The sequence below is a fragment of the Sinohyriopsis cumingii genome, chromosome 6 (genome assembly GCF_028554795.1).
Source record: "Sinohyriopsis cumingii isolate HCF-2022 chromosome 6, ASM2855479v2, whole genome shotgun sequence".
In the NCBI taxonomy this organism is placed as follows: domain Eukaryota; kingdom Metazoa; phylum Mollusca; class Bivalvia; order Unionida; family Unionidae; genus Sinohyriopsis; species Sinohyriopsis cumingii.
The window spans coordinates 26,839,953-26,854,078 of NC_142966.1; the positions used below are offsets into that span (position 1 = coordinate 26,839,953).

General features: G+C 37.3%; 1 protein-coding gene across 4 annotated transcripts in view; it reads left to right on the plus strand.

Annotated features, from left to right (window-relative positions):
• The window catches only part of LOC149796535 (uncharacterized), an 81,836-nt gene that overhangs the window by 48,881 nt on the left and 18,829 nt on the right, over positions 1-14,126 (plus strand). For 2 of the 4 annotated variants that reach the window (XM_089961229.1, XM_089961232.1), the window contains exons 1-2: positions 10,126-12,156; positions 13,292-13,418. The exons of the other annotated variants lie outside the window; for them this stretch is intronic. The gene's annotated coding sequence lies outside the window, so the exon portion shown is untranslated. Of the gene's footprint in view, positions 1-10,125; positions 12,157-13,291; positions 13,419-14,126 lie in introns of those variants that run through there. 4 annotated transcript variants of the gene reach the window in all.

Here is a 14,126-nt window from a genome sequence, read left to right on the forward strand (position 1 = left end):
TTGTCTGAGCCATTTATTTACCGGCAATGCTTAGTTCACGTCATAATATCGGAATAATAAAATAATAAAACCAGTACGACGCAATGTATTTGAATATAACAGTGTTTATTCAGCGTTTCGAGAGGTAAAAGGAAAATCTTAAAACTGCAAGGGGTCTAAATCAGAGCAGGAGAGTATATTTTTAAGCAGCATGCATGTTTAAACATGTTTATCAGCAGGCCACAAATGTCAAGGTCAAATGCATTCTTATTGACTTCCATCAGGATAATAAGAGTTAAATTTAGACATGGAAAGTCCCCTAAATTTCTGCTCTTAATTTAGACCACCGGAAGTCGTGTCGCTTGTATAAAAATGTGTTGAAAGTACAAAATCGATTCAATAGTTGTCGATCTAACGATGCAATAACGGTTCTACCGAATTGTGAAGAATTTGTATTTGACATTCACTGAAACAGTATATGGACAATATACACACATAAACTATCCCTTGCAATGATAGTTAGAACGGCTGCCTTGAAAATTATGTTGTCACTACTCCCACTAAATGCATTAAAACTGTTACATTAAATTTTCATTAAATTACTTTTAATAATATATACTTTGTCATAAAGGAAACTGGCGCCAATCTGACATTCAGTTATGTCCAACACAACAGCTAATTCGGACATGTTATTATCGATGAAGAGATGAAGGAAGAATGGTCCTACCCTGAACTCCTGGAAATTCGAACATTAAAGTACTTTTTTGGAGTGAGGGGGTAATTTGCAATGCAGAACACTTTCTGTTGCCTCAAAACCGTGTGTAGTATCAAATTTTGGCCGTTGCTGTACAAAGTAGTGGTTTTCATCTAAATAGGAGATTATAAATGTCCATTTCATCTGGAATCTGATCGATGTTATACATATCAGAATCCTTCATATATAAGAATATGTAGACAACATGTTCTGAATAACTCAAAAAGTAAATGCACCTTTTAAAACAGTAAGAACATAAAAAGAACAAAACAAAGTAACATTCATTCTGGAACAAAATATGATAACACCATTTTTTTAATTAATCTGTGCTCTATAATAATTTCAGAAATATATATTTCCTTTCGTTATTTGAAAGTGGACAAGCACGTGTCTTATAGATATCTCCTCTAGGTATTTAAAATTGCATAATTCTGAAATATGTTGATAATTTTCTATTATAAGGCTTGAAATAATAGATTAACCTGCATTGAGGATGGCTGAAATTCAAACTGAACAAAGTGTATTATTCCCTACCGAATGTTTTTTCTAATGTGCATTTCAGGAGGAATGCATATTGTTATTAAAGAGTTAACAGAAAAGACCCATCTTACATGCGTTACCATACGGTATTAAATTTGTTCTTGATTGCCACTATTTTGAACCGCATACTAACTATGAAAAAGAGAATAATATTCTCTACTGGACTTTGTACACTTTTGCATTTGCTTACATAGAAAGATGTTTGCTGATTTTGTTTTAGCTCATATCACTTCTGCATATCTGTTACTACCACACTCGTCTTTTGACATACAATTCATCTTTAACTGGCTTTGGTTACCTAATGATCGAAGGATTTATTGGCATGTTATTTGCTATCCAGCCATGCATCTTGAAACTTGGAGAGTGAATTCATCTTGATAATATCTTCATCATCTTGGCTAAAAGAGGTCTCTGTTACCTGTGTTTAATAATCAGTGACTTTCTTCAGATTTTGCGTTGAAAGATAATTTCTTGTGTGCTAGGCCTACTAACCTATTCAGAAGCCTTTTCTGGCCTATTCAGTCGGAAGTGGGAATAAATATGTGCATTCAAAGGCAAATATTCCATCTTAATGACTATATTTTGTATCTTGCGATATGTTTCCCACAGGCTACCTGAGTATTGTACATGTGAACTGGTATTAGAATCGGGTGAGTGGACCGCATTAAGTGGCTAAACAAGATAATTATTATTGCATGAACTATGCACCTGTCACCACTAGCTGTAACTCCATGGCTACTCATAGCTTATGACTTTTACCCAGTAAAATCTGACTTCTAGGGGTGGAAAATATTATTAGCTCTTCAAGCAAATTGTAAGAACAAATTAATACGAACATAGTGTTAAATTTGTTTATAATCAGCTTATTATCTTTGCTTTCATATGACAGGAAAGAATCTTCTTTTTTCTCTAATGTATTTATGCCCTGACAGAGTAGAGAGGTATCTAGGTACGTAGGTTTTTCAAAATAATTCAACACCATACTAACTATATTGTGCCACTAAAAGACCATATTTCAGATTTTAAAGCATGAACGTTTCAAATGTCAAGATTAAAGAGTGCAAAAGAATGCATGTAAAGCGTTCAGTATCATTTTACTTTCATTTTATTTTCAGCATTATATTTTTTTTTACAATATTGACTGAATCAAGGTTACGTCAGAGTTGATACATGTAATCATTAATTATATTCTACTTACGTTTGTATTTCTATCAACCTTTATCTGGCTCTTTGATTTGATTTTGTATCATATTTGATATGGCTTTATTATAAATTTCAATGGACCCATTATTATTTTTTTCTTAACATAATCAGATACTATCGTGCAATTTGCATCCATAACAGTACTGGCAAAGGAAAATGTCCTTTGTTTGATTCCTCTAAATAAATATATTTTTATATCTACTATCCACACAAACGTATGCGAAGGCATAGAAACGCAATATCTACTATCCACACAAATATACTCGAATGCATACAAACACACTACTACCCACACAGAAGGGAAGGAGGACCCCAAATATACTATCCACACACGGGAGAGGAAAAGACAAACCCCAAATATATTATCCACACATAGGTTAGAAGTAAAAAAAAACCATATCTACTATTCGCACAGAGGAAAGAAGAAAAAAAATAACCCTCTATACAATATCCACACAGAGGGAAGAAGAAAAAACAAACCCCAAAGATACTATCCACGCAAAGGCGGGTTGAGTGTCCTCATCATCCCAGTCTTCACTTTTTGGAATAGTGAAGGCTTCCCCTGTCTTCTTTTTTTTAAATCGTGGATGATGAGGCCTCCTTATCTCTGGTACTTGTATTGATAGTAGTAGTTGTGGTTATTGATGTTGTTGTTGACGTTGCTGTGGTACTGGAGTGGCTGTGGTGCTGCTACTGGTCATAGAGGTGTCCTCATCTTAGGTTTGACCTCACACAGGTCTCAGCATTGAGTGAGGCAGGATCCCTCTCTTCTTTTCGTTCTCCTCTTCTTTCCTTTTCTCCTCTACCTCTTCTTCTTCAAGTCTGATAGCTTCGGCTATAGCCGCCATAGTCAGCTCATCTAGAATGCGCCTGGCATACTTCATGTGCATTTGAAGCTCCAAGAGTTTCACAATTCTGCTCATCGTCTCAAAGTTGATACGTCAACGTTGGGTAGCCAGACTGACGAACGCTTTCGTTTTATATTTGAGAAGCACAGACGTGAAGGAAACCATGCCCTGACACAAGACCAATATCATCACCAAAACAAAATGGAACGTGCGAACCTAAAAGAAACACTCACATTTTTACCTAAAAACACAAACACACAGACTATTTGACAAGCTACGGAAACGAAGTGCTTACAGAAACACTTTTTGGACATAAAACAAAGAAACTAAGTGCTTATAGACACACTTCTTAACTTACCCATAAACACATATACACAATTTTTTGACAATGGAAGTAGTATCTCTTTTCTAGAGTATTGGGGTAGCCCTGAAAAGAGCTGTTTTGTGGACAGGGAGTTATTGCAATCTTTTATCGTGTTAGATTGTGCGGCAGCAGGCTTTCCCACAGGATAAGGTCTGCTAATTCAGAAAGAGGAGAACGCTTTCGTGTCCACACGGCCATCGACAAAACATCTTTCTGGTTCCTGTTGTTGTTGCTGCTCTTCTCTCTCTCTCTCTCTCTCTCTCTCTCTCTCTCTCGCTCGCTCGCTCGCTCGCTATGGTTCAAGTGCTGGTTGCAATACTATAGAGTTGATTTTAGGATGAGGGATAGAGAGAAGTCAAAGAGCATGTATAATGATAAAAATTTCAAATGAACAACATGCACAGTTTTTCAAAACATAACATTCATTATTCAAACAACTAACAAGCAATAATTAACAATAAAACAAACAAACTATTTTGACAAGGTTGACAACGTTTTGAAGTGAAGCGAGATTTCCACTGATGGAAGTTGCCATTGATGTACACTACGTTTCCTAGATAAAGACAAAAGATAGCCATAATGGTCACAAAACCATCGATCTACTTTTTCATCGTTTCTAGAAGATGTACAATCAAAATAAGTCACCAAATGATTTAAAGAATATCCAAGACTGCGTTGATGAAGAAAATACACACAATATTGTCTACACCATGGAATCTGTGCCTTGTAATTTCTTATTATTGAATCGTGTCGTCTGGGCATTTCTTCTCATAAAGTCGATGATGTCGTCTTCCAAAGGTGGCAATCCATACGAATCAAAATACTCCACACAACACTCTTTAGGGAAGTAGATGGCTACCCAGTGGGTTCCTGGGGATGACTGTCGTCCGTGTTGATGACACAAGCTTAATGGTCTTGACGCTTGCGATGAGGCAGTTTATCTTTACTACACACCATTGGATTACAAGACGCAATGTACGAACTGTTATTCAAGAGGTAATACAGTTCCAAGGTATCCATTTTTTGTTTTGTTTAGTTTTGTTTTTCCCTGGTTTTTTCACAGGTAATGATAAGTCATCAATTCAATCCTGACTTTTTGTTTAAAATTTATTCGCTTTGTCTCCCTAATGTGAGCCAAGAGAGCTTCGATGTGATAGATCTCTAGAGCAATCAGTGGAGGGAAGGAATGATCACAGAAGTCTTTATACCTCTGATGCAACACGGCTTCTTCTGAGATGAGACCAAAAGCGTCGTCCAGATACTCGTCCTATTTTTCTTCGTGACTCATCATCAAAAATGTATCGTGTTGAAGTTGACTGGGATGATCGTTTTGACATCCATAGCAATCTTTCTTGATCAGTTCTGTAATTTTTCTGTCAGGTGATTGGCAAGACAGGAGACTAAATTTTGTTATTGTTCTGGCCACCTGGATATGACCACCACATCCTCTTCGTCTTTGTCTTTGGATTCTCTTTCCACGGCATCCTTCTATTCCATTTTCATAGATTCTTCACCATTCAAAGAGGGATTACAGTCTTCCATAGTTTCTAATAGTCTAGAATGACTTCTCTCAAACTGTTGATTTCTATGGTATTATCGAATTAAGCATACAAGATGACGTTCGCCGTCTCAGGTAGAGCTTTAGCAAACTGAAGTTCCACGCGAATCTGTCCTGATTTTATAGGGCGGAAACGTCCATCATTACGGCCTTGGTCTGGAGTGAAATCAAAATCCCACAAAGCATAGCCTCCTCAAAAATCCTCGTACGTAATGCCATTACTGGTGTTGGTCCCTAACTGTCCAGTGGCTTTGTACAGGGATCAGTATGACCTCAAGTAATTTATCATTTTCCTGTTATCAAGAAAGCTTCTTTAGGGTTTTGTTTGTCAATGATGATATTTTGGAGAAATTTTTTACCGTGCGTCAATGCGACATCTTTCAAGGCGTGCAATCCTCGTGTCACCATCGGCTTCAAAACCGGGGCCACCGAACGAAAGGCCGACTCCTCGGTACACTGGATACATGACTTACAACTCGTTGGAGAATCGTTTTCGACAATGGAGTTTCATCGTGACATTTTCTTTGGAGAATGGAATATTTTGTCCCAAATCTCCTTTCATAGCAATGTTGAAACTGTCGAAATACGACTTACTGACAGTCAGATAGTGAGGATCTACAAATTCGCGGTGAACATGATAGGTGTGTCCACCCTCCTCGTCAGCGGCCATGGAGAATCTACTTTGAAAGGAACGACACGCAGTAACGGTAAGGATTTGTCCCACCACGTTGTACTCCACCGCACCGGAGTACACAAACATCAAACTTAGTTCCTCTTTCAGTTCTACAGCGGATCCAAAAGCCCTGTAAAAATCACAGGACCCATATCATCACCAAAACAGCTCAATCCGTTTCGATCCGCTCTTCCACTATAAATAACAGCGGTTCACTTAATTTCCTTCACCTGTTCTCGTCACAAGATGTGGACTAACGTTGAATCATCTACCCGCGTATCGTCGATACTATTCCGTACGGACTTACCCATGTATGGCAGATCATCATTGACAATCATCCGGATCACCGATACGAGCGTTTGGAAAAGAAGAATCTATGTGGAGAGACAAGGCTGTCCGAAGAGAGTCCTCATCTACGGTCCAAAAATCAGAAGAAGTTTGAGGAAGAGAAGAAGACCTATGCGATGCCCTCTATGTTAACGGAATGGTGTTAACAAAAAACAAAAGGCCCTTTTCAGAGCCACTTATATACCTCGAAAAAATATTTATTCTTTATGCCATATAGATGTGTGTGTGTGTGTTTGTGTGTCTTTGTTTACCCACCCAACCTATTGACCCTATACAACAAACCAACTTTCCCTTGTCGGCATACATGTCCAGTATTTCCCATGTTAAATTCCCATAGTCGCTAAAGTTGGCCAGGGTGTGCTGAAATGTCATGTCGCTATACAGACCCAAGGGGGAGGGGGTCTTTAATGTATTTTCCCATTGCTGCTATATCGCCCACCCACCCACTCTTCACTACTCGTAAACAACCTTAATGTTAAAAAAAGTTTATTTCTAGCACATTTTAAATTCTAAACAAGGTCAGGTCTTTCACTTAAACTTTAGTAAAGAACATAGCAAATATCAGGTAGACCAGAAATTCCCCTGGCGATAACCAATATCCTAAACTCAAATCCAAGAAGCAAAAGTGTTTACCAACAAGTACTACTTATCTTAAAATAATAATAATAATAATAATAATAATAATAATAATAATGACTTTGTATAGCGCCTTATCTTTAGAAGCTCTAAGCGCTTTACAACATTAGACAACATATATAAGATAAAAAACATATATAATGATATGATTACAAAAACTAATACAATGAAATTAGAAAACATAAAAAACATCCTGAGAATATTTAAGGTAGGAAACATTTTTAGGTCTTTAAGTTCGTTCTTGCAGTTGGAATAAGTGAGTTTTGAGAGCACTCTTGAATGGGATTACTGTGTCTTTGTGTCTAAGTTCAGTGGGCAATTCATTCCACGTTGCTGCGCTCTGGTATGCAAAAGAACGCTGTCCATATGACTTTGTTTTCATAGTGGGAATAATAAGTATACGATTGTCAGAAGAGGAGCGTAAGTATCTTGCCGGTGTGTACACATGAGTGAGGTCGGATAGGTATGTTGGATTAGAGTCCGTCAGTGAAACGTAGCACAGAGAACACATTTTTGTTTGATTCTGGATCGAATGGATAGCCAGTGTGGGGTACAGAGCAGTGGGGAGGTGTGATCTGATCGTGGTACTCTAAATATGATCCGAGCAGCTGTGTTTTGAACTGTTTGAAGTTTCTGGAGTAGATATTGAGATGAACCAGACAGAATTGTGTTACAGTCCAGTCTTGAAAGTACTAATGAACACACAAGTGTTTTAGAGGCATCAGCTGAAAGATATTTGCGAATGGAGCTGATTCGTCTCAGCTTAAGATATGCAGCCTTGCATATGTTCATGACATGTTGGTGCAATGTGAGAGTACTGTCCAGAGTAACACCTAGGTTTCGTAATGATTATGTGAATTTAATGTTGCTGTTGCTGATATTTTTTGTTTGATGTAAAGGATGTGAATGAGAAAGTCTTTGTTTTGTGATCAGAATGGCCTCCGTTTTATCATCATTCATCTACAGCTTGTTACATGTCATCCATGATTTCACATCAAAAATGCACCTCTCTACACTTTGGATGGTAGCATCAACTTCAGTTGGGTGGCTAGATTTGTATATTTGGGTGTCATCAGCGTACAATTGGTGAGACACTGGATGATAATCTATGGCACTTGAGAGCGCCTGAGTGTATAGAATGAAGAGAACAGGTCCAAGAATAGACCCTTTTGGAACACCACAACATAGATCACCTGGGCTGGAGTGTATTCCGTTTGCAGATACAATTTGTGTCCTGTTGACCAAGTAGGACTTGAACCACAGTACCCATGAATGCCAAATACATGCTCAAGGCAGTGAAGTTATATTTCATGTTCTATGGTGTCGAGTGCTGCAGACAAATTAAGGAGGGTGAGGACTGTAATCTTTCTGCTATCCAAAGCAGAGAGAATGTCATTAACTACTTTTAGAAGAGTAGTTTCAGTACTGTGGAAAGGGCGATATGCAGACTCTACATTTCTAAAAAGACTGTTTGAATTCAGATGAGATACAAGCTGGGATAGAACAACCTTTTCAAAGATTTTTTATATGAATGGGAGATTAGAAACTGGGCGGTAGTTGTTTAAATCTGTATGGTCTAGTGTTGGTTTCTTCAGCAGAGGCTTTACAATGGCAGTTTTGAAAAATGATGGGAATTCCCCTGATGTGAGAGAAGTATTAATAACATCAGTTAGTGAAGGCAATACTGGATCTAAGCACTGAAGCAGCGATGATGTTAAGATTGGATCAAGTTCACATGACTTTGGTGCACTCTTCATCAGGATTGTACGTACGAAATCCATACAGACAGGTTCAAATACTGCTAATGGTTGCCGCTCAAATTATGTATCCCAGCTGTATGGTGACGACGAGTCAATTGAAATTGTGGTGTCAAGCTTATCTCTAATGGTTTGTACTTTGGCACGGAAGAAATTTGCAAACATGTCCGAAAGGTCGACTGGAGAGAAGGTAGTTGGAAGTGGTGTAGATGTGTTTGGTGTAGAAACATAATCCACAAACATAACCTAATAATAGATATGTGATATGTCATTTATACAAAATACCACTTCCATCAATAATGATGGACAAAAGTCAACCCACACTGCAAATTAAATATACATAAGAGTAAATGAAGTCGACTAAACAGTAATTTACCATGTAGTTAGGCAGTTTTGTTCTAAAAGGATGACCAGTAACTTTGAAACCTTGTATTTTTTATTTTTATGCTCGTTTGTTTGTATACGGGGTCTGGGGTTCTCCCATAGGTTTTTTAAATATGTCGACTAGCTAGGTGTGCCATAAAACCCAAGAAGGCTGCAAACAAATCCGAGAGTAAGTTCCATTAGCTTGAATTAATGTGCAGCAGATTTAAGCTAAATCCGTCAAACATTGCCCCAGCTTCAACATCCACCGGATTTTGTGGATAATCTGTAATCCACAATGCGTGTACTGTATATACCAGACACAGGGGAAAGTGCTATCCCTGGTTCCTTCCACCGCGTTCTAGATAATATGAAGTGAAATTATATACCGCGAAAGAATATTACCATATCTCAGACCTGAGTTAGAATCACAGCAGAGAACGAATTAAAAATTCTTAACCTGTGTGGTGATATTCTTTCTCTACATTTAATTTCACTATTACGCGATTTTGGATCTAATAAAATTATTATTGCAGAGTCGTGGATACCGTACCTTATTGGCTTGAACTCTGATGATAAATGGCATCATAGCTGTAAGTAACCTACAAAAGCGGGAGAAAGAGATTTATCTGTTTCTTACTAAAAAGGGATGTGACCAAAGATTAAACATATTGAAGGATGCAAATCTTGTGCGTGATGAGATAAATCACATTTCCTGTTTTGCATGGATCACGTTTCGTCACCTATTCTCTCGTCACAGTGCTATAGTATAGTTTGTCTCTAATCTACGTTGACATGCTTCGTACCTGTTATCACCATAGGGACAAGATGTAGCAATGTGCTGTTGGCATGTGACTTGCGTTAACGTTATTCTGACTAGGATGTCTCTGAGTTTTTTCGGTCTTTGGTAGGCTACTATTTGTTTTGATGGGAGAATTAACAGTGTATCAAACGACCCACGATGGGCCAATATTATCTGGGTAATTTGATTTACTTTGGTATGTCAACTTTTTCCTTTATTTTCTATTTAACGAAGCGAATGGTTTTCTTTTGTTTTTCTTTCCCTTGTTTTTTTTTTGGGGGGGGTGGGGGGGTAGCAGCCTTCATTGTGGGTTCCATGTCAGATCTTTGTCGTGGTCTCGTTTCATCAAGTATTCATTCAACTTATCAGAACTTATATTAGAAGATTTCACCGTCGGTCGGAGCGAATTCTGTGTATTTATCAGTGCCTGGTTGTACGGGATGCCCTGAATTCCAGTTGGACGGAAGAACGTTTATGTGGTCTGAGGCAGAGTTTTGTCGTGGATTTTACAGAATGATGTAAGTCGTTTGCTTTTGATTTAAAGTCGTCCAGGTTTTCTCATAAATGTTGCCAGTTCATATCTATGAAACAAATAATAAAGTGTAACTCTCAACCATGACAAACGTTTCACCTACAGCCGTCCGAAAATAATATTATGATATGATGGGACCATCTTTATAACCATGTCGGATCCATTGATTTGGAGGTAGTCCTTTCATTGAATAGAAAGTTTTAAGTCTTCATATCAAACAGTTAATTCAAGAATTCACCTGTGTTCATTTTTACAAGCCCCCATCTATCTTTCACCCATCCCCATATCTCCACCCACGCTTGGTGTGTGGAAATTTTAAGCTCAAAAAGTAAGTTACTCTAGATCTCATGATTGCTCTTTCGCACCTTTATGTTATTTACAATTGCGTCATTAGGGCGTTAATTTTATCGCTCGATCTCATTTTTGTTCTCGACCGCTTCTGTGTCCTGGTCTTAGAGCATTCGCCTGGATTCGAACCCCGGCTGAGTCATAGAAAAGACTTTTCAAATGGTACTAACAGCTATCTCGCTAGGCGCTCAGCATTAAGAGGTTAGTGTTAGGACTGGTCGGCCTGGTGTCAGGATAATGTGACTTGCTGGGACATCATGTTACATGTCAGCGGTATGATGTCCAGGTGCTAGACATCACTATAAACTGCCACACTGTAGACATCGTAGCAATATGACTGAAAAATTGTTAAAGCTACGTTAAAAATCCAAATCACACACACAGTTTTGTTATCTTATTTGGATATATAACCTCAAAATTTCAAACACTGAACTGCATTTATCGAACAGGAGGTAATTTCCTTTTTACCTCAGAATGCCACCCTAATGTTAACCATGTAATATTTTTAAGATTAAATTCCTGTTTGCCCACAAGGCCAGTCTGTCAGATCATATGGACATACCATTGATACATCTTGGTATATTATACTTCACATTACATTGAAATTCATGGTCATACAAAATCTATTCTTAACATGTTACACCATGAAATTTATTTCAGCGTTATTTGTGAGTAAATGTTATTAGACTTATTTATCTCAGATACGAAGAAGAATATAACAAAGTTTGAACGCGTTTTCGTTAAGCTTGGGACGAAATCCTGCTTGAAAAGCTGTAATAAATACGGGCTGTGCAATAAATATAACTATTCTTAAAGAACCCTACATTATAACATATAACAGGTGATAATCATACGTGCAGTTCAAAATCGGTTTCAACATAGAACTGGAGAAGTAAGAAATACAGTAAGCACATTTAAGACCTATCAGATGATGGGCGATGAGCATGTCTAGACGCGTTGGAGCAGATAAAGATCTAAATTTAGAAATAAAATACCCTAACAGAATTTTCTAAATTTAGACCATTAGAAATCCTATTGCTAAGATGACAGGCGATGAATAGTAAGCCAGGGACATGCATAGACTTGTTGGAACGAGAATGGGCATCTAAATTTAGAAATGGAAATAGCCTAACAGAACTTTCTAAATTTAGACCATTAGAAATGCTATCATTAAGATGATAAGCAATGAATTATAAAATTGCATGCATAGTCTCGTTCGACCAGGAATGAACATCTAAATTTAGAAATGGAAATAACCTAATAGAACTTTCTAAATTTAGACGATTAGGATTCCTATCGTTGAAATGACGGGCGCTAAATAATGAGGCCAAGAGTGTGCTTCGACTTGTTGGGCCGAGAATGGACATCTAAATTTAGAAAAGGAAACAGCGTAACAGAACTTCCTCATTAAACCATTAGGAATCCATTGCAAAGATGATAGGCGATAAAAAGTAAGTCACAAATGCATGCCTGGATTCCTTGGACTGAGGATAAATATCTAAATTTAGAAATAGAAGTAGTCTAACAGAACTTTCTAAATTTAGACCATTAGGAATCCTATCACTGAGACGATAGGCGATACATATAAGTCCAAAAGCATGCCTAGACTCGTTGGACCCATATTAGGCCTCTAATTTAAAAATGGAAATACAGTAACATATCTTTTTAAATTTAGATCTAGTTAGGAATCCTTTCCCTCGGTATAAATTTCGGTTGGTAAACAGTCGCTTCAGTATTTCTGTTCATTTCAGTGGCGAAATAGTAAGTATAGCTCTTTTCCGCGTAGTGTGCCACTACAATTTCTCAACATATTTCATGATTTGGATTTGTACTACCCACACTAAATGTGTTTTAAGACGCTTTGTATACGGTACTCTTTATTTAGTATTCCGGCAACAAATTGTAGTCTCGTCGGGGTAAAATTTAACATAAATTTGCTGAACAGATAAGAAAGTTACCTTTTATAAATTTCACTTGAGATTTAATATCCATAAGCAATGTAAGAAATAATGTAAATGAAAGGCGATTTCATTTCTTATGGTATGGCAAAACAATCATAAAACCATAAAAAATAGTGTATTAAAACATAATTTTCAAACATATTTTTTCATATTTTCATGCAAACTCCAGAGTATCTTATTATTACCTACATTGATCATAAGACCTGTTTTGGAATCTTTTTTAATATTCATCCTCAAAAGTTAGACTCAACAGGTCTTGTTTACTATCGTTCAGTAATGTTTGAGTAAGAGAAACCATGTCTCGTTTTACTATCATTACCATAATTTTATTATATAGTAAGCGCAAAATTTTTACATTAAAAGCATTCAGCACTATGCTCATTCATAATGGGCAATTACTTGTCAAACCGGCAAATCTCTAATTATTAAAAATTCATACTTACAATAGCAAAAAAACAATAGTTCTAATTTTAAACTGCGCATTTTAAAAGGTTTCATAGTACGTTTGTGATAGTATTTTGTGTGCGACTGCATTGCATTGCGATACATTTGGAACATATATTTTGGAAATCATCGTTCGTTGATAAAAATAACCTTACCTTCAAAATGTTTTTTCGATGTCTAGTGTTGGGTATATAGACAGCAATTCCTTACCTAGCTGATTAAATTCAAGATTCACCTGTGTCTGTTTGGATTGCAACCGTCAACAACAACCCACCCTCTATAACAAAGGAAAAAAGAACAGATTTTCGGTATGTTTTGTTTTAAAGCTCAACAGTAAGTTTGTCAGACACCATGGCTGATGTATCACAGATTGTATTAACCTGTTGTCATGTTTATACTATTTGTTAATGTGCCGTTGGTGCGTTAATTGCTCGCTCTTTTGTATATGTATCCCATAAATGCCTCACATTTCATTATCTTATCAAACTTGAGAAAATTGAGTAACGCCTTTAGCAGCAGAGAGGGCGAACATACTCTAATTGACTCACCCTCGAATTGCAAAAATAAGCCTTAATGAAAATCGCAATTAAAAGATCGCAGCGGGGGGGGGGGGGGGAGGGGTAGGTGCGGTGACTGGGTGCCGAGTATGAGACTTCTCCCTCGTTGCTGCTATAAATTAAAATAAATTTATATCAGATAATGCCACCAGCGTAGGAATCTTAAACATTTAGATTAGGCCACCACCTCCCTATTCGTTGGCTCCTAAGCAAGAGCCTTAATATAAACTTCCTCCACCGCAGCAACAAATAGAACAACAAAAACCTCAGCCTGAATCTAAGTCACCTGGGTTACAGTCACTACCTGCAAAAATGTTTACCAATGCCGCTCTTGAACACTTTTCCAAAAACCCGAATGAATTAATCGATATTGCTGCGCGTGGTTATGATTCTAGAAAAACATTTAAAACCTGAATTTGTTGAACCAGGAAAAGCTGCAAACTAGATTCCTTCATTATA